Source organism: Schistocerca cancellata, chromosome 4, assembly GCF_023864275.1.
Source record: "Schistocerca cancellata isolate TAMUIC-IGC-003103 chromosome 4, iqSchCanc2.1, whole genome shotgun sequence".
Taxonomy (NCBI): Eukaryota; Metazoa; Arthropoda; class Insecta; order Orthoptera; family Acrididae; genus Schistocerca; species Schistocerca cancellata.
In genome coordinates, this window is record NC_064629.1 from 422,022,963 (window position 1) to 422,045,280 (window position 22,318).

The window sequence follows — 22,318 nt, forward strand, 5'->3', positions numbered from 1 at the left end:
TCCCCTAGAACCTAGAACTACTTAAACCTAACTAACCTAAGGGCATCACACACATCCATGCCCGAGGCAGGATTCCAACCTGCGACCGTAGCGGTCGCGCGGTTCCAGACTGTAGCGCCTAGAACACCTCGGCCACTCCGGCCGGCCAACATGCTTTTAAATACATTTATTCATCTGTCTTTGTCTATATCCGATATATACTATTCATGAAGACATTGGTTAAATATTCACTGTGTTTTTAAAAGCACAGAGACATTAGACTACTGTCCTACCCTTTGTTGCCATTCCTTTGATATATGTTTATTTAATTTGTTTATGTATTTAAAAATGTGTGTTACAGCGTGCTCATGGCCTACCCGTAGGAATATTTATTTAATTTCAAGTATTTAAATGTAGATCCAGTATTTCGAATATGTTTCGTTATGTTTGTGAGGGTGCGTTGGGGAGCGCTCTAGCCAGTCACAGCGATAGTTGCAAAAAGGACACGTGGAGAGTCTGTATGGAAGTGGGGAGGAGCATCGTTTCCGGAGAGGACACGAGGCTGTTTCGGGAACGTTACCGGAGGTGTGGCAATTCTGCAGAGAACAGGACACGACACGGGAAGTGCTGGACGCGACGGCGCGATGGACGCGGGGTCGCGGGAGAGACTTGGAGTGTGGAGCGGTTTGCGCGTGGTCGCGAGAGATAGAAATACTTCGGAGTGCCGACTTGTGAACTTGCGAGATTCCGTGGTTTCTACAGTGAAGTCGTAGTGTGCGTTTAGAAGTGAATATCTCGCGAGCTGTGTTGTTCACAACTAATTACGTGCTGTAGGAATCTATTGTTTCACTGTTATTCATCTTGTATTTTATTTAATTGCTGGACCATCGACACCAATAAGTGTCTTGCAGAAATATACCACATTCTCAAAAGTACTTCTACTGTCGTACTCATCATTTAAAGTCGTTAAGATAGAACCCGCAGATTTTATTCAATTGCAATCTTTCATTTGTAAATGTCTATATTACGTTCAAAATTCGCAATTGCCGAGTGATAGGAACCTTCGACCAATCGATTCATGTGTCTGTTCATATTGTATTCTGTAGACTCAGCAACATTTGGCCTGCAATGCAGCAGCTACGTATCCCAGCCCCTAGACAGCGAAACCAGCCAAAACTTTTAATATTGCGACGTTGAGTCTGAGGGTGCGCAGTTATTTGAAAGCCTGCAACCAGCACAAAAGCGCCCTTTTTTAATTCCATGTTTTATCGGGTAGCAAAATTAGGCGTCACTAAGGAGGTTATTGAGAAGTGACAAATGCGATTATTAAAGTAGATACAGCAAATTTTTTCACTGAAGCAGAAATACGAAAACTCGGAAAATCGGTTTTTAAGAAAGTTGGAAAGGAATCTGTGGTTAGTGAAGAGACGATGATGAGAAAGTATAGCTCACACTCTTACTGTGGCACGGTGTCAGAAAAAATTGCTAATGTATTCCGTGAAGTCAACGTCACAGCTTTTTTCCAGACAAATAATAAACTGTACAAAATACTGCGACACAGCTTGGAGCCAGCTATTAATAAATTTAGCTGAGAAGGGATCTACAAGATCAATTGTGGCTCATGTGCAAGATATTACATTGGACGGACTGGGAGAGATTTTCAGGTCCGTATCGTGAGCAAGTATATGCTGGTAATGGTAGTACATTAGGGGACAAAGTAAGAGAATTCAAGTATTGCTTAAGGAGCATTAACAATGACTTGTCTATCCAACACTATGGTAGTAAAGACTCGATGTTCGGTATTTTGGAGGAGATTGAAATTTACGTGAGCTAGTAGGAGGATATATAGCTTTTTATAAATGAGCAGGTAGCGTGCTGTTCGATTTCTTCCACGATGTAATAGCGGATAAAAAACGACTTTCTTAACTATATGTTTACCTTCAACTGCTTTATTATAAACTGCTTTTTATTAAGACTGCTATCTAAATATTGTGGAATTCCGTATAAGTTAAGTTTAGACTCTGCATTCAAAGCTATAGTCAATCAAGAGGTCCTGTGGTGGGAGAAATGTTAGTTTCCACTGACAACTGTGACTGATTTGCTTCAAGAGAAAGTAGAACGTTTCAGAAGTTTCATAATGTTAATGAAAAATGACAAACCATAAAATTTGTTTTTATTGATTTTATTTCTTAAACTTATGGTGCATCATACGATGTAGACGGCGCTCAGCTAATGTACTCTATGCTTTCATTATGAATCTGTAGTGAGTCAGACTCACTTCCACATTTTGGTTGCGACCGAACTATGTCACTTACTGTGTTCAACAACAAATGTTGTTTCTCAGTTCTATATCGACGTCACTATGCGTCCACTTTAACTTCTTTTGTAAGAAGTGGCATGTATTTCCTTACGTTCAGTTGCTCTGCTCGTTTTCAACAAGTTGAAATCCTATGTCACTGTTTGTATTATTTGTATTGTTTTTCTTGTGTTCTACCAGGCGCTCTGATGATCAGCTTTGCCTGATACGTGTCGGCGCAATAGAGGATTTACTACCATCTGGACCTCCTTCATTTCAGCAACCTGTCAGCCTTTTTAGAGACATATTTATATTAATTGTGATTATGGCTTCATACTTCCACCAAAACATTAAGTCTTTTCTACGAATTAGGTTTTAGCTTAAACAGGTTGTAAGGGATCCGTGATCCCACGAACATAGATGCTAGTATCCGACGCCCAGGTCGATAGTAGACTGGAGTCGATTGTCGAGCGCTGCAGGAGGCAGTGAGACGAGTGTTGAGTGCGAGGTAGTACCAGAAAGTGTCGAGTGAGCTGTAGTGCTGGAGAGACAGGCAAGAATGGTGGTCGAGTGAGTTCAAAATGGTTCAAATGGCTCTGAGCACTATGGGACGTAACTTCTGAGGTCATCAGTCCGCTAGAACTTAGAACTACTTAAACCTAACTAACCTAAGGACATCACACACGTCCATGCCCGAGGCAGGATTCGAACCTGCGACCGTAGCGGTCGCGTGGTTCCAGACTGTAGGGCCTAGAACCGCTCGGCCACCTCGGCCGGCCGAGTGAGTTGTAAACGGTAAAATTCACCGGAGTATGACGAGTGAGCACGTTCCCTGATCGTCGTGGGGTTGACACTAATACCGATTCGCGAGTGATATGAAACAAATGTGACAAATGCCGAATCTCGTGTTTCGCGTCAACCGCGTCGGCCAGCAAGAACCATGGATTGCAGTGAGGACTGTTGTGTATGTTAACCATCATCATTGCGTGTGATGAAATACCTAAAATCAGCAACCAATATGAGATATAATCGTAATCAGATGTGTAAGGCGAAGGTAGCAACTGCCTCAGTATTCGTGTGTTAGTAGGAAATATATATTAGTTTGTACATCGCAACCTTTGTGGTCCTTAATAATAGACAAACTTCCACTATTCTACTATTCAGTTGCAAAACAGCCGCACTCGGTTGAAATATCCCCGAAACCACAGCAGAAAACCCGATAGCCTTTCATCCATTAAGCCCACGGTCATATAATGGTAATAATTAACTGTTTGGCGGCTACGATAAATTACACAAAATCCAGTGAAGGAACTTAATCGGGGGTGTTTCAAGGTGAGTACTGGGTTGAAATGTGTGGCTCGGAAGTACCTATCATAAGCTTGGGTATCTATCAGAATGTGTATAATCACAGCCACATGCTAACACTGACAATATGCGGTAGGCAGATAATATAAGGGGCCACAAAGAGCAACAAAAAGATCTAATTTCATTGTTTGCTGTCTTCAACGCAAGGAGAGTCAGACCACTGGGTAAACAATACAAAATGACAACGCTAACTGCTTTTTGGTTATGTTTAAAAGGAAAAGTTCATCCCCTATGGCAGAACTTTAGGTATGGAACTTGTTGAAAGCGGTCAGAAGGGAAACATTATGCCTCAGTGATTGAACAGTGGAGAGATGAGATAGTGAAGCAGTACTGCCAGAAGGGTTCAGCGTGAGTTTCAATGCTTCAGCAGAAGAAGAGACACAGACTAGTGTGTGCCAAAGCAGGATGGTAAGAGATAAAAAGGGGAGGGCAGAAATAATTAGCTAGTATCATCTGACGCCAGTCGCCGACTAATATAAAATTAGAAAAGCATATTTACAGAAGAGATGACTTTAGTCATGCCTCTTCAGCAGCACAAGAAACTATGTCACCAGAGGAGTGTCCAAACTAGTCCCAGTCTGCCATTTGTGCAAGCCATTCCCCTCACAACGCTTAACCAGCAAAGGAACAACACTGAATATGAGTTTGAATGAACCCATAATAAGAATATAAGCTAACCACACCATCTGACAAAATTTCGCTGCCTCAACTTGGGTACATTCAGATGGGGGGACAAAATAACCATATCTAAAAAATGGCAAGTTAGCATTCCTTCAAGTTAAATTATAAGCTACTGGCACCCCTCCTAACTACGAAACACACATAACGAATAGATAATGGTACATCATCAAAGTAAATACAATAATGAAAGTTCCTGGCAGGCGGAAACTGTGTGCGGGACCAAGACTCGAACTCGGGACCTTTGCCTTTCATGGGTAAATATTCAACCGACTAAGCTACCCAAGCACGCCTCACGACCCATCCTCACAGCTCTACTTCCGCCAGTGCTTCATCTCCTCCCTTCCAAACTTCACAGAAGCGTTCCTGTGAGATTCGCAGGAGAGCTTCTCTGACGTTTGGAAGAAAGCAAATGAAGTATTGGATGAAGTAAATCTGTGATGATGGGTAGCGAGTCATTCTTGGGTAGCTCAGTCAGTTGTGATTTGCAGGCCCAGTGGAAGGAAGAGAAAAATCAAATTGCTCTATCCGAGTAAGAGGATGAATCCATTTGACTTCTTTCTCAACACCTCGAATTTACCCACTGACAGGAAATGATTTTAATCGAAACCTGATGTCAGTCCATGGTTCACAAATTAGTGAATACTGTCTCTTACTCTGTTGAGTCCTTTTATTCTCATATTAAGATTTATTTTTCTAGTTCACCTCCTTGACCTAGATTTCACGCATATGACTTCTACTATAGCAATGACTTTTAGAAAGATCTTCATATATCTTCTCTTCCTGAACTAACTCTCTCGTTTTCCTACTAATTTCCATCTGTCCTTCGTTGAATTTCAACAGTGATTTTCCTTCTCCAAACCCTTTTACAGAATCGTGTAACATGGTGGAATCATATGACATCTCTTATCGTAACTGACTGGAAGCCTCCTGCCTCGGGACAGCATCTAACTTTTCTGACAATTTTTTTTTTACATAATCTTCCCTTAATATTCTAAAATCCACTTGAAATTACCCATGTAGCTAATCCACAACCTCTTTCAATTCAACCTGACCGTCCTGTACAACAAAAAGTTTGTCCTCTGCAACAGAGATCCACCCATCAAAATCAAAATGCAGCTTTTCCCTCAACTGAAGATTCAGTGCATCTAGTATAGCTGAAAGTACTTCCCTAATGAATTCGGATATCTGTAGGTATGTTTTTATTGCACTAATATTATCCTACTGTTCCTTAGAATTATCTTATACTTCTTCCCTCAGTTTATTTGTACCGTTCGTCTATTCACGGGCATTATTTTTTGTTGCTAGTATCAACTCGCTTTCCCATGGATTTTACCGACTTACTGAACAATCTTTTTTCAAAAGCAAATTTTGGAACTAAAAACAACACTATTGATTTGCAGTGACCTTCTCCAATTTCTAATGATTGTTATAAAAACAAAATAGTGATTAAGACCCTTCAAAATGTTACACTGAATCACATGAATGCTATAAACACAAAACAAACGGTGAAAAAATGGAAATAAAAATTTTTTACAGACTGTAAGATGGACAAGATAAGACAATAGCTATTTCCCGCTCTTTATTTGTCTATGATGTGCCACAGTCTCCTCCTTTTGTAAAGAATATAAAAAAACAAGGGAAGGGGATCAACTCCCTCTGGATAATACATCAAGTGATAGTGAGGCAGTGTCGCAGCCCGAACATCTGATATTGAGGAAACCAAAGAATTCCCCTAAAAATCGCCAAAATTTCTGTGTATCATGACACGATCAATAACACAAGAGAGCCGTGCTCAAAATATCTCGTGAATAACCAACAGAATACCGAAAATCAAACAACAGTGAATGAGAGTCTGCACACAGTTAAATGTTTAAACTTCCTCATATAGGAAAAAAAGGAACAACACAACTTGTTGCTAATATTGATCGCCTATAATCAAGAAACAATTCTCGAACATCGACAGTGCTACACTATACATAAGGAATATATTCACAAAAACTCATCTCAACTCTTCTGTCCTAGACTGGGCAGTAGTTTCACTGTAAATGCTAATAAACGCGCCTCAAATCCCATATTCAGATGTTTCACACTTACATAACTATTCACTAACACTGTGTAAGTATTCTCAAGCAATATTGGACCCAACATGATAAAAGAAATCCAACAAACCCGAAATACGCACTTCGCCATGACGCAGGACATGGTGGCAGTATTACGCTATGGGGGACATCCACCATGCTTCCAAGTGACACGCAGCTTTATTCGAAAATATTACAGCCATTGAATACGTGAATTTTGTTGCAAATGCCCTGCATTCTTTTAGGCTTGATTCTTCTCCGACAACGATGGAATATCCAAGCAAGGTACCTGTATGTATTATAAGACCAAAACCGCGCTTTGATGAGCATGATGGTAAACTGATATTGACGTCTTGTTCACCAGTTTCACATGATCTGAACCAAATAGAAAAAGCCGGGCGCCAGCGCCGCAATCGAAAATCATCGGCCCATAATTTACGTGATTTGTGCAATCTATGGGTTGGCATCTGGTGCCGCAAATTACCGGAAACCTCCCAAAGGTTTTTCGAATCCATGGCACGCTGATTCGTTGCTGTATTTATTTCCAATAGGAGAACCAACATAATATTAAGCAGGTTTTCATAACGTTTCGGCTCGTCAACGGTAGTTAGGATATGAACAAAGTACAGAATATACATTTAAAAAAATAAAATATCGTGGTGATTATAACCTGGTACTCGCATGTATGTAGACTGATGTACATGATTAAGGAAAACGGTATTTCTACATTTGCATCTACATTCATACTTAGCCTTAGCCTTAGCCTTAGCCTTAGTGTGATGTATAGCAGAAGATACCTTGTACCTTTCCGGCTGCTCCGCAAATGGAGCGAGCAAAAAACTGTCTACACGCCTCGTTACAAGAGAAGGTTGAAATCTTAAAAATGAGGTAACACACAAAACTATACGCACGAATAAATGAGAGTTTCCTGCGGTGGATATTTCTGGGGTATTAATGCATGAAACCTACGTCACAGAGAACTACAGAAATTTCTTTATTTCTTTTTCCCATGTTCAATACTATAAAGTCGATCTGCAAGGGGTAGGAACAGTTTATAATTATTCTTAATACATATCGATATTAATACAAAAATACAAGATACGCAAAGGAGAATCTTTGTCTCACAATTTTTCATGAACATCGACATGACCGTTAAACACAGAGCAGATTTCTCGTTTGGTATTTGCCTCCATAGTCGCAACATGAGGAATTGGCAATTACCCTATTACATCACTCTTATTAATAAGAGAGGTCCATTAATCATTTAAATGAAAAGCTGTTTTGTTCTTGTGCACAGAATTTGAGAAATAGTTTCTAGGTCATTTTCTAGTATTTTTTTGCGTGTTGCAGACGTATCTGTAGCTGTATGATTTTCTCTTTCCTCCTCGAGATTTAGCCAAGGTATAATCTCTATCACCTCCATGTGCTTGGTCTGTCATTACAATAGGATTTAGTGTGGATTCTCGAAACGGACCAATGTCATCCATGCTATATACACTCTTCATAGAGATTTTGGAATCAGGATCAGTCTCCTCAGCTTCATTTCTCTTTTTGTGTGGTTGCCACGATTTAGTCAAATGCATAGCTTTTTGTCACTCCTGCTTATGCCCTACTTTCCTTTTCTTTTTCAGTGAGTTAACTGCTGGAGGCGTCGTTTCAATTGGTTTTGTTGCTGGCGTGTGGGAAGGGTATCAACCCACGGTACACGGCTGTGTTGCTTGCGGCACGGTCTTAGGCAGCAGTGTATCAGTTTTGGTAACTAACTGTCTCATATTTTGGATTAAAGTGTACCAGAATTAAGGATTATGTTGACTGCTTGTTAATTATCTCCATATAAGTCAGTGTCGTCGTAACTGCCGTCTGCTTCATATCTGCTGTGCAGTGAGCTACTTTAAGTATTAACCGTATTTTTGTTATCTGTTACTTCTTCTTCCGTGTGTTTTTGCTATTAGGAAGCTTTAATTTTCGAGTACTAGTAATAGTGTTCCATAGATTTCGTGTCTGTTTTGCATACAGTCAGAGAGAGTCCCTTTAGTCAGCTGTAGTGCCAGTATTGCTAGCGTTTGTTTTGAATACAGTCGAGAGACAGGTAGTGCTTATTTTCATTGTTTTCAACAAGAAGTGTCTAGTAACCACAGTTTAGTCAGCTATCAGCCACCTTTAGTGAATTAGCAGTCTAGTTAAAAGTTGATTAACTCTCTACAGTTAATTCATTTCTTAGGACGGATAGGATGTGAGACTGCTTTGTACGGACGCAGGAGGAGCTGGCCACTGTTCGCGGACAGCTGAACGTGTTGATTGCCGCGGTCAGCCGTCTTCAGGCTGCTGCCTCGGAGTGTAGCGGCAGTGGGGAGTCTAGTGCGTCGCATGGTACACCCCAGGTGTTACATGCTTCGCCCACGGTCCCTGCTGTCGAGACATCTTCGCACGTACCGGGCGCGCTTGGTCCACCCTCTCCCCAAGGGGAATGGCGGGTTCAGCGGCGTTCGCAGCGCACGAGGCGGACGGTCAATGTGGAGGCTGGCCATGTGGCATCGCCCGCTCAGCCTGTGAGTGGACATGTGGCCGCTCCTTCATCAACGTCCGAGCAGGCGCACGGGGGAGGGGTTGATTAGTGATTGGGAGCTCCAACGTTAGGCGGGAGATGGAGCCCCTTAGGGAGATAGCGGAAAGGTCGGGGAAGAAGGCCAGTGTTCACTCTGCCTGTTTGCCGGGGGATCTCATCCGAGATGTGGAGGAGGCCCTGCCGGCGGCGATAGAGAGAGCACTGGGTGCACCCGACTGCAAATTGTTGCTCATGTCGGCACCAATGACTCCTGCCGTCTGGGGTCAGAGGTCATCCTCAGTTGATACAGGCGGTTGGTGGAGTTGGTGAAGGCGGAAGGCCTTGCTCACGGGGTGGAATCTGAGATAACTATTCGCAGTATCGTTCCCAGAACCGATCGCGGTCCTCTGGTTTGGAGCCGAGTGGAAGGCTTAAACCAGAGGCTCAGACGATTCTGCGGAGATCTGGGGTGCAAATTTCTCGACCTCCGCTATCGGGTGGAGAAATGTAGGGTCCCCCTGAATAGGTCAGGCGTGCACTACACGCAGGAAGCGACTACAAGGGTAGCGGAGTACGTGTGGAGTGCACATGGGGGTTTTTTAGGTTAGAGAATTTCCTCCTTAGGCCCGACAAGACGCCTCCTGAGACGCGACAAGTTAGTACTAGGCAAAACGCAACAGGGAATAACAATATTAATGTGGTAATAGTAAACTGAAGGAGCGTCTATAGAAAGGTCCCAGAACTGCTCTCATTAATAAATGGTCACAACACCTGCATAGTACTAGGGACAGAAAGTTGGCTGAAACCAGATGTAAACAGTAATGAAATTCTAAACTCAGATTGTAATGTATACCTCAGAAACAGGCTGGACAGTGAAGGGGGAGGCGTGTTTATAGCAATAGTAAGTCCAATAGTATAGAAGGAAACTGACGGAGATCCGAAATGTGAAATAATTTGGGTGAAGGTCACGGTTAAAGCAGGCTCAAACATGGTAATTGGATGTCTCTATAGGCCCCTTGGCTCAGCAGCTGTTGTGGCTGAGCACCTGAAGGAAAATTTGGAAAATATTTCGAGTACATTTCCCGACCATGTTATAGTTCTGGGTGGAGATTTTAATTAGCCGGATATAGACTGGGAGACTCAAACATTTGTAACGGGTGGCAAGGACAAAGAATCCAGAGAAATCTTTTTAAGGGCATTATATGAAAACTACCTTGAGCAGTTAAACAGAGAACCGACTCGTGGCGATAGCATATTAGACCTTCTGGTGACAAACAGACCCGAACTATTTGAAACAGTTAACGCAGAACAGGGAATTAGCGATCATTAAGCGGTTACTGCGTCGATGATTTCAGCCGTAAACAGAAATATTAAAAAAGGTAGGAAGATTTTTCTGTCTAGCAAAAGCGACAAAAAGCAGATTTCAGAGTACTCGACGATTGAACACAAAAGTTTTGTTTCAAGTACAGATAGTGTTCAGGATCAGTGGACAAAGTTCAAAGCCAGCGTACAATATGCGTTAGATGAGTATGTGCCAAGCAAGATCGTAAGGGATGGAAAAGAGCCCCCATGGTACAACAACCGCGTTAGAAAATTGCTACGGAAGCAAAGGGAATTTCACAGCAAACATAAACATAGCCAAAGCCCTGCAGAGAAACAAAAATTACGCGAAGCAAAATGTAATATGAGGAGGGCTATGTGAGAGGCGTTCAATGAATTCGAAAGTAAAGTTCTATGTACTGACTTGGCAGAAAATCCTAAGAAATTTTGATCTTATGTCAAAGCGGTAGGTGGATCAAAACAAAATGTCCAGACTCTCTGTGACCAAAATGGTATTGAAACAGAGAATGACAGACTAAAGGCCGAAATACTAAATGTCTTTTTCCAAAGCTGTTTCACAGAGGAAGACTGCACTTTAGTTCCCTCTCTAGATTGTCTCACAGATGACATAATGGTAGATATTGAAATAGACGACAGAGGGATAGAGAAACAAAATCGCTCAAAAGAGGAAAGGCCGCTGGACCTGATGGGATACCATTTCGATTTTACACAGAATACGCGAAGGATCTTGCCCCACTTCTTGCAGCGGTGTACCGTAGGTCTCTAGAAGAGCGTAGCGTTCCAAAGGATTGGAAAAGGGCACAGGTCATCCCCGTTTTTAAGAAGGGACGTCGAACAGGTGTGCAGAACTATAGACCTATATCTCTAACGTCGATCAGTTGTAGAATTTTGGAACACGTATTATGTTCGAGTACAATGACTTTTCTGGAGACTAGAAATCTACTCTGTAGGAATCAGCATGGGTTTCGAAAAAGACGATCGTGTGAAACCCAGCTCGTGCTATTCGTCCACGAGACTGAGAGGGCCATAGACACGGGTTCCCAAGTAGATGCCGTGTTTCTTGACTTCCGCAAGGCGTTTGATACAGTTGCCCACAGTTGTATAATGAACAAAGTAAGAGCATATGGACTATCAGACCAATTGTGTGATTGGATTGAAGAGTTCCTAGTTAACAGAACGCAGCATGTCATTCTCAATGGAGAGAAGTCTTCCGAAGTAAGAGTGATTTCAGGTGTGCCGCAGGGGAGTGTCGGAGGACCGTTGCTATTCACGATATATATAAATGACCTTGTGGATAATATCGGAAGTTCACTGAGGCTTTTTGCGGATGATGCTGTGGTATATCGAGAGGTTGTAACAATGGAAAATTGTACTGAAATGCAGGAGGATCTGCAGCGAATTGACGCATGGTGCAGGGAATGGCAACTGAATCTCAATGTAGACAATGTGCTGCGAATACATAGAAAGACAGATCCCTTATGATTTAGTTACACTTTAGCAGGTCAGCAACTGGAAGCAGTTAATCCCGTAAATTATCTGGGAGTACGCATTAGGAGTGATTTAAAATGGAATGATCATATAAAGTTGATCGTCGGTGAAGCAGATGCCAGACTGAGATTCATTGGAAGAGTCCTAAGGAAATGCAATCCGAAAACAAAGGAAGTAGGTTACAGTACACTTGTTCGCCCACTGCTTGAATATTGCTCTGCAGTGTGGGATCCGTACCAGATGGGGTTGATAGAGGAGATAGAGATGATCCAACGGAGAGCAGCGCGCTTCGTTACAGGATCATTTGGTAATCGCGAAAGCGTTACGGAGATGATAGATAAACTCCAGTGGAAGAGTTTGCAGGAGAGACACTCAGTAGCTCGGTACCGGCTTTTGGAAGTTTCGGGAACATACCTTCACCGAGGAGTCAAGCAGTATATTGCTCCCTCCTACGTATATCTCGCGAAGAGACCATGAGGATAAAATCAGAGAGATTAGAGCCCACCTATAGGCATACCGACAATCTTTCTTTCCACGAACAATACGAGACTGGAATAGAAGGGAGAACCGATAGATGTACTCAAAGTACCCTCCGCCACACACCGCCAGGTAGCTTGCGGAGTATGGATGTAGATGTAGATAATAAATGTGATGACAAATTTTCCTGTGTATAGGACACAAATTCGCTGCGTATATAGTACTTGCGTAAATGTGGCAAATGTTATAGAAATGTATACACATTTATTTTCAGTCTGAATGTGCTGTTTGCCACCGTATTATTTTACCTCTAAAGTGAAATTTCTAATGGAAAAACAAGTTATGACTATCTATTCGTAAACAGTGGCAGCATAACTATCAGGAGGAATATTTGTGACAGATATGGTTTTCTTATGAATAGATTAGGTTTATCATTTTTTTTTTTGTAAAGTTGCGCCTGTATCAATTTTAGGGCACCTTACTCTATGGAGAACAGGATCGGTCCTATCACAATTCCCTGGGGTACTCCTGACGATACCCTTGCCTCTCATAAACACTTGCCGTCAGGGATAAGAAACAACGCCCTAGAAACTGACAAACTTTGGGGGCGGGGAGGGAGGGGAAGAGGGAGGATGAATGTAAGAAAACGATACTGCTAAAGTTCAAGTAATTGTAGACATCATTTTTGTTTATTCATCATTGTTAGAGGGACATTCCGTTAGTGAAAGCGTAAATGACCTTCTGGACCATCATACACTAATTTTAACATTAAAATTAATTGGTGTACGCACACGTTACATATAATTTCAAACCATTTCTTTTAATCGAGTGGCTACAGAGACTTCTTTAAATCTCATTAGCCCTAACGGTACTAACGTATTTTCCATAACATTCACTAAGAAGGGGAGGGGGCTAGAGTATGCCCATCACATGACTAAATTACAATACTTTCAAAAGCTGTGCGTAAAGTACCCTCTATCTTAACTTGGCATTGCGAGTTTTAAAGAAAATGAGTGGCAGGATGTTTATAGAGCTCATAACACAGACGATATTCAGCAAGTCAGCGTAGTTACAAAATAATTTTTTATGTGGATATAAAATGACTATTTCCACATTATTATGATTTATCATGTGAATGATCCATGGAACATGAAACTAATGAACTACGAATAATACCTCTCTTATCACGTTTCTCTTTCTTTTTGAGAGTTGGTTTCCACTAGCACGTTTAGAACATTATCCAGCTCATTTCTTTTGTCGGATGACTGACAGGTTGGTATTCCACCACTGTTCGTGGCGTCTGCTTGCATTAGAACCAGACGTGGACCAACGCGTTATTGACTTGCTCAGTTTCTGAGGCTCTTTCTCTTGAATAAATCAGCCTCCAATGTTTTCTGAAATTCTGTTTATTTATTTGGCTGTACATGTACATCGCATCCACGGTTTTCCGTCCCATACGGACAATTCCTTCATGGTGCGTCTTTCTTCCCCTTCAGAGTGTACATATGAACACTACATCGCCTTTAAAGGTTAATTTATCCACCACCAAGACTTCGCAAAATATCAGGGCTTAACTTGGAGGGCCTTTTCCTTCAAGAAACACATAGACAAACACCTCAGAAAAGCTGAGAGAGTGCAGTAACATAATACAAAGACTGAGTGGTTCCTCATGAGGTGCAAGAGCTAGAACGCTGCGATGTTCTTCCTTAGGACTCATAGACTCTGCTGCAGAATACTGTGCTCCAGTGTGGCTTCATAGCTCACTTCGTTGAAAAATCTATCTGTAAATACAAATTGGGGACAATAACAGGCTGCACAGGAAACATCCCTCTTCACTGGTTACCAACTTTAAACTACACTGCGCCATTATATCATCGAAAACAGAATGGTGTCCTCAAGGAATATGGAAAATTACTTAAAATTCCTCAATTCCCAGCCCACTCTGACTTGCCTGTACTTAAAACAGGCCGATTAGAATCCCGGCTGCCACCTGCTATTTTGGCAGAATCGCTACAAGCTGTGGGTTATAATATGTGCACGAAGTGATCAGAAACGTAGAAAAATATTGCCATTGAGGAATATCAGACCCCCATAAGACCTGTCACAGTACAAGGTGGCATAGAATTACCACGACGTGCTTGGAAAACAATTAACATGATTCGTACAGGCCATTGAATCTGCCCAGAAAGCCTCCACCGCTGGGGAAAGGCTTCATCTTCCCAATGCGAGAGTGGCAATGAAAATCAGACCATGAAACGCATTGTAAAAAGCCGTAGTAGACGAGCTTATCATGGAAATCTAGATTTCCTGAAGTGACAGAAGCAGCCCTTGAATTGACTGAAAATTTAGATACTAATTTGTGTATTTAGTCATTTAGTTCTCTTTACTTTATAAAATTTTGCAATTCATGTTTGTTTTGGCATACGCTAAGTAATAACACTAGATCAAAAGAATACTTTTTATTTAATAAGAGCTCCAAACGCTCGAAGAGTACCCTACGATTAGACCTTCTACAGTCCTGTATGCTACCACCTTGGCATATGCACTTCGTTTTGCAAGAACGCTCTCAACAAATCCAAGTCTTCTGTTCACTTTCTCTACAACTGAATTTGCGTCTTTGACCCCTTCCTTAAGGATTCAAACAATGACTGCACTTGATAAATGATTTAAAATGATAACATTAAAGTGTTTGTCACGCTTCTTGGAGACATCCGGATCTACTTTCGTTTCTGTATAAATACGCCATCCATTGTCACTGACTAGGTACTCGTAGTCTCAAATTCATCCAGCTACGGCCATTTTTTTTTTGTTAGTCAACAGTGTGTTACAGTGTCCAATAACATTTCAGTATCTACAAAGACAGACCCTCCCCGTGCACTTACTATATGTAAGATCTCGAGTGAGAATAAAGCAAACGAACACACTAATGGTTTGTCGTGAGGCCCTGGTGAATACTATTTGACAAAACTTTATTTTCCTCAATTAATGGTGCAAAACTGGAGGTTAAAATATGATTTAGGATCGCGCAGCAAACTGTCATTAGTGTAGTTGATCTGTGATTCTGCATATCTGTTCTTTCATACGATTTATAAGAAGTGATCTGCACTCTTTTGCAATCGTCTGGACAACATGTTTCTATGTATTCTCGAAAGACGAGCCAAGGAAGGACTGATTCCGCAGGTTACGCAATTTAGAATATAGAAAGAATTCCGACATGTTTTATTGTTTCGTTCGCTTAGAGTGGTCTTAATTCTTGTTCATCATCAGAGGTTGCCTTTTCAATATCACTAATTTGTGGTTTTGTTGAACTGTCAGACATTGGTATGATAATATACATAAAGCAATTTTTAATTTTTAAATGATACACTTCGACTGAAAAAAATTTCAGCTAACTACAGAAACTGATATATGTCTGTTACTGTAAAGTCTACTCCACAGCATATGAAGTAATGATAGCTTTTGATCAGACAGTTAATGAGTAAGACCTAGAGCAACTTCCGCTGTACAGTACCTTGTAGAAACTGTATTTAGCAACATTCAATGAAGTAGTCACGAAGAAGAGGGAGAAGAAACGGCAGTAAAATTTGACTGCAATCACGAGTGCTTATAAACTATTTATTCGGGCTCTCTGGAATGTTTTTCCAGGTCGCACTGAACTGGTACAAACAATAGAAGACAGTTAAACTGCAGATTTGATTGATTCGTTTCAGAGTATAACAGAAAGGTTAAAAATTTTAAACCTATTAACAGCTGAGTAAAGGTGGCTAACATCTTGTGAGAAACTACTTAGAAACTTGTAGGTACTAGTTCTCGCGGTGGAATCAACGATCAGACGAGTGCAGCGGCCGTAAACATTTAAAGTGACAGCTTGCAGAGAGGTCTATAACCTATCATTTTTCCTCCACTTCATCATGGATATATGTGGAAGAAATCGTTGTACTTACGACAGCGCAATACCCACTGAGACGTGAAAGATATTACAAGAATTTTCTAAATATAGGTGTGGATTTATATGTACAATGGTGGTTATGGCCTCTATTTGTATTTTGGAATAGAGGCTGTGGCGACCACTGACAGTGCCTCTTGAGGCCGTTTTCCGTGGTTTCTCTAAATGAACCTTGACTAACACGGCGTTCGTTTCTTCAGTAGGGAAACTAGTGATTCTTGAACCATTCTTATCCGTCTGAATTGGTGTTTCGCCTTTAAAAACCACGTTTTGGAGAATATGAGTTCTAATGTCCGGCCGGCCGGGGTGGCCGAGCGGTTCTAGGCGCTACAGTCTGGAACCGCGGGACCGCTACGGTCGCAGGTTCTAATCCTGCCTCGGGCATGGATGTGTGTTATGTCCTTAGGTTTAAGTAGTTTTAAGTTCTAGGTGTCTGATGACCTCAAAAGTTGTCCCATAGTGCTCACAGCCATTTGAACCATTTCTAACGTCCGTCCGACCATAATGGTTTACATTTTAATGACTTCCAGAAATCGATCAATCGTATTCCAAGTCGTCTCTATGGAAACCACAGAGTCGGATTCCACTCTCTGACTTGTCCTTTCCGGGCTTGTGCTCTGAAAGGAAGTTAAAACCTAATCTCCCTTTCTTCTAACGTAATTTAAACGATGGCAGTGTGACAACATATTTCAAACACTCAGACTTCATAACATTTTCGTCGTTGTTTCTGCTTGCTGTATGTCCCCCACTGAATTTTAAATTTGCTACTGATCTTGAGTAGTGGCTAGATAGCTCAGTTGGTGAAAGCATTCTAGGTGGAAGGCCAGTTTCGAGAACCGATTCCAGTCCGTTCCAGCAGACAGTTTAATTATTCCGGGAAATTTCAAGGAATTATTTGTTGGTCTGTAATAACATCCTTCCCAAACATTACTAAGCATAGTCTCTATTTCACTGTTGCACTTAATGCTGGTAGTATTCATCTCTCCACATAGAGATCCTCCAGCGTTATTCGCAAGAATGCCTGCCGTCCACGGAAAAGCGTCACTCCCTACAGCCAATATTCTTTGATGTCTCGACCTCTGCACGTCGTGCTCCTGCATATGGCCCTCTACTAGTCGTTTTGCCGCCAAGCGTTCTAGGAATCTGAAGCTCCGGAAATTCTCTCCCTGGTGGGATGCTTTCACATAGTGAAAAATCTTTCTTGCGAGAATCACGAATCTCGTAGCTCCTATTCCCATGTGGCTTCATGTATTGTAGATTGTCCGCACTTCTCAGGAACACCTTTTCCATGTTCCTGCGAAGCGACCTTAACCACAGCTCCTTAGCCTTTACCGAAATCTTTGGTATCTAAATAGTTCGTGAATTATTTCGACATGGAAAATAAGTTTTTAGCTATTACCGTTGATTAACTGTTGTACTGCCATACTATTCTTTCATTTCGTCGACAAAAATTAACTTCAACCACAATATCAGTGTCACTCTTGCTTTGTTTAAAATTCTGCAATAACTTTCACATGGTAAACCTGTCACCCCTCCCCTCCCCGCTCTGCAACTAAATGGTTCAAATGGCTGTGAGCACTATGGGACTTAACATCTGAGGTCATCAGTCCCCTAGAACTTAGAAGTACTTAAACCTAACTAACCTAAGGACATCACACACATCCATGCCCGAGGCAGGATTCGAACCTGCGACTGTAGCAGTGGCGCGGTTCCGGAGTGAAGCGCCTAGAACCGTTCGGCCACCGTGGCTGGCTTCTGCAACGAACCATAGACATTGTCCCAGTAGGGTGGCCTGGGTGTATAGGAAGAGCGCCTACATCCAAGGGGTATTTCTGGAGAGGCCTATTCATTAGTAGCACGAGAAATCGACCGGATGATGACTGATTTGTCATTGTGATACTAACCCTCTTGGATAAAATATTCTTCAGGTAAAATACTCTCCCCACTCCAATACTAAGGCTGGTGATGTCAAGAAAATGAAATTTGGCGCTCAGCTAGTCGAAGTGAGTAATGTTAGCCCTCTGACGGCTGTTGACGAGTTTACTAGTCATGCTGCCTGCAGTTCCCTGGGTGCTGATGAGTATAGTCACAGTCGCCGGTTTTCCCATGAGCGCTGTTGACGAGTTAAGTCGCACCCGTTTGCCGGCCCTGAGCGCTGATGACGAGTATAGACGCGCCGCTACCTGAGTGCTGATGACGAGGTAACTCACACAGCGGACTTCCCGACCCATGCCTCAGTAGCCCTTCGCAGTTCTGGCCGCTCGCTAGCTTGTCGTCCGATTCTCTGTCTGTTGTGTGCCTAGGCTTCGCACTACAGTTCACCGTTCATCAGAATTTACGTCAGTGTTCTTCGCGTCCTGCGTTTTACAAAGGAAAAGGCGAGACGTCGTGGTTGCACTGAAGGAGAAATCATGGAGATTATTATGAGGAGCGACAGTGAGGGTGAACTACTTTCTCTTGACGAAAGTGACAGCTCTTCCACAGAGTCGGAAAGCTGTAGCCATAAACCGCCCAAGTCAGCAGGGGTGTCAATGCAGTCTCGTGTTTCAACAAAAGATGTTAGTTGTTCTGGGTCTGAAGACTCAGGAAGTAATAGTGAAAGGCCTAAGAAGAGATCACGTCTTAGCGATAAATTTGACTGGATTGGTTCAAATGGCTCTGAGCACTATGGGACTCAACATCTTAGGTCATAAGTCCCCTAGAACTTAGAACTACTTAAACCTAACTAACCTAAGGACATCACACACACCCATGCCCGAGGCAGGATTCGAACCTGCGACCGTAGCAGTCCCGCGGTTCCGGACTGCAGCGCCAGAACCGCTAGACCACCGCGGCCGGCAAATTTGACTGGAAAGAAAATGATTTTCGGACAGTTAATCACGCATTTGATGATACGTTATCGGGACTTGTGTGTCAAATAGGGAATGAGGGAAGTGTTCTGTCAGTTTTAATTTTATTCTTTACAGAAGAATTGATGAAATATATAGCTGACGAAACGAATCGGTGTTTTTAATTCACGAAGGAGAATCAGTGCATTCTCGAGTATCAAACTGGAACGATACTGGATTTGAAGAAATGTATTGTTTCACAGTTGTTTGTCTTCTGATGCCTCGAGTGAATAAAATGAAAATTAGCGAATACTGAACGAGAGATGTTCTTCTAAATACTCCTATTTTTAGTGAAGTGATGTTAATAGGCCGCTTTTTGTTACTTGTGGGAATGTTACGTTTCAGTGACAACTCTGCCAGTACTGGAAGAGACAGATTATTCAAAATTAGGAACAGTGTGGATAAAGTTCGTACAGCCTTCCGTTGTGCATTTAATCCACAGCAGAAACTCTGCGTTGATAAAAGTTTCTTATTATTCAAAGGACGCTTATCTTTCAGACAGTTCATTCCATCTAAACGGAGTAGATTCGTAATAAAAATATTTGTTTTATGTGATTGTAAGGCTGGCTATGTCATACATTTTATTGTTTATAAAGGGGTATCAACAGAAACTGAGTTCTACAATTTGGGGAAAAGTGGTAACGTAGTGGCTACACTAATAAAGCCCTATTTGGAACGTGGACATACCCTCTACCTCGATAATTGGTACTCAAGCCCAGACTTATTTTCCTGGCTTCACAGTTATGGGACGATCGCATGTCGTACTGTCCGTAAGAACAGACGCAACATGCCGAAACTACAGAATAAACTGGAACGAGGAGATATTCAATTTATGTGCACAAATAGAATGCTTGCTATAAAGTAGTATGACAAAAGGGAGGTGTGAGTGTTGACCACATTTAACACCACGGAAATGGTTGACACGGCAAAGACTGACAGGGATACTGGAGAGGAAATAAAGAAATCACAGACCGTTGTAGATTATAAATTGAATATGGGAGCAGTTGACCGTTCTGATATGCTGCTTAGCTCTGTCGAATGTATACCAAAACAATGAAATGGTATAAGAAGATCTTTTTTCACGTTCTAGATCTGTGTGTTTTAAACGCTCATGTCTACACAGGTCACTAACAGGTCGTAAAATGTCGATAGCAGAGTTTATTCTGTCGCTGGTAAGGGAACTTAAGGAAACGCATGCATCAGAGCGCAGAAAAACTGGCAGGGGAAGGTGTTCTGATGATAATCCTCTAAGGTCTGTGGGAGGTCATTTTCCAAACATTATAACAACACTAACGCCTAGATGCATTTTTTGCTGGAAGTAAAGAGTGCGTCGAGAAAGGAGGTACGAATGTAAAACTTGCAAGATACCATTGTTTGTCGTACCCTGTTTTGAAAATTACCACACGAAAACGAATTACTAATCGCAGCACAGAACGAATACAACAGTTGTATCATAAAAAACTTCTTAAAAGAAAAAAATATAAAAAAGCAAAATAACAAAATAAAAATATATTTTTAACTTCGCCAATGCCTGTTCAAATACCGGATAAAAAAGAAGGATGAAAAATATACTCACAAAGTGTAAAAGTAACGCTTAAATTTACAGCTCACGACTTTGAATCTTCTCTATAAGTGAATTTAATGTGCTAACAAAAAGACCGAGATTTCACACCTTTAAAATGTTGGAAAATCTGTTGAGTACTTATGTACAACAATTGAAAGTACAGCACAAGAAAAAAAATCTGTGACAGACAATCAGTCATTTCCAGCGATTCCAAATTATAACAGTACTGCTCACCATCTGCAAAGGTTGGCTGTATCTGTGCCTGGATGGAACACTTTACACAGTGTAAAGTGACGGCGGATGACTAAGCACTCAGGTTTGTTGTATTCTGAGAAACAAATAGCAGGCTACGTGGAACTTCCAAACACGTCACAAAACAAACTTACCGAAGTGGTATAATTGTTCTCACCGCTGCTCGCAGTAAATTACGATGTTGTAGTGCGATATGGATGATGAACTGTATGTCGCTTTCTCCTAGAAACGACTTAATACGACGTTTCGAACTACAAAAACAGCGTACAACTATCTGTAATCTATAGCTTATTTTATTCGTTCTTGATTTAGTTCAGTGAGGAATTCAGATGTTATAAACGGGTATGCAAGACAGAACGGTAAACTATTGAGGTAAATCTAACGAATCACGCCGCTTTCGGCATAAGCCACAAAAATCGTGTAAAAAAACTACAAGCAAGATACAGTTTTAAGTGATGGAAAATAGTTTTAACGATTCAATGTGATTCTGCAGTAACACATCTGCAGAGAAACTATCTAGTGAGAGCATTTATTCTGCATCAGCCGTGAGAGGGCACAGTGCTTCGCTTTAAGTCGTAGTCACTCCAGAAATATTCAGCACAGGGGGGATGAGGCAGCGCGGGTCGCTCCAGCCCCGGCGGTGGCTCGAGGAACAGGCACTTAGCGCAGATTATGCCGCGGGCCGCAGTGTCTCAGTTCGCGAAGCAGGTGGTGCGTCTCCAACAGTCAAAGGGTTAGTTCCGTTCATTAGGAAGGTTGGTTAGAGTCTTTAAAAAGGCAAAAAAGATATTCTGAAACTATAGTGGGAATTAGTAACGTGCAGTGACAAGGAAAACAAGTCTTCGGGACCGGTGAGTACAAAGTTATCAACACAAAGTCAAATAGGGGCGATGCTGGAGTAAGTCTAATACCGAATACAAACAGAGGAGTGAGAGTTACCTACTGTGAACAGCATAGTGAACACATTTTCGTAGCGAACATAGAAACCTATCAAACTCCCATCACAATATTACTAGTTTACTTGCCTACTAGCTGCGCAGATGACGAATAAACCGAAAGAATGCATTATGTACTAAGAAATTTACTCATTAAATTAAGGAAGACAAAAATTTAATTGTAATTGAGCACTAGAATTCAATAGTACTGGAAGGAAGAGAAGCTAAAGTAGTAGGAGAACATGGACTGCTGGGAACGAATTCGTAGGAAAAACGGCCTTGTAAATTTTTGCGCAGGGCCCGATGTTACCATTACTAACATTGGTTTAAACATCATAAAAGACGAGTGTATAAATGGAAGAGACATTGAGATACCAGAGATTTTAGACTTCAAAACATTTCCAAAAGCAGATGTGGGTGATGACCACCATTCTTTCGTTATCATTTACAGACGCAAACTGAAGAAACAACGGAAAGTTATAA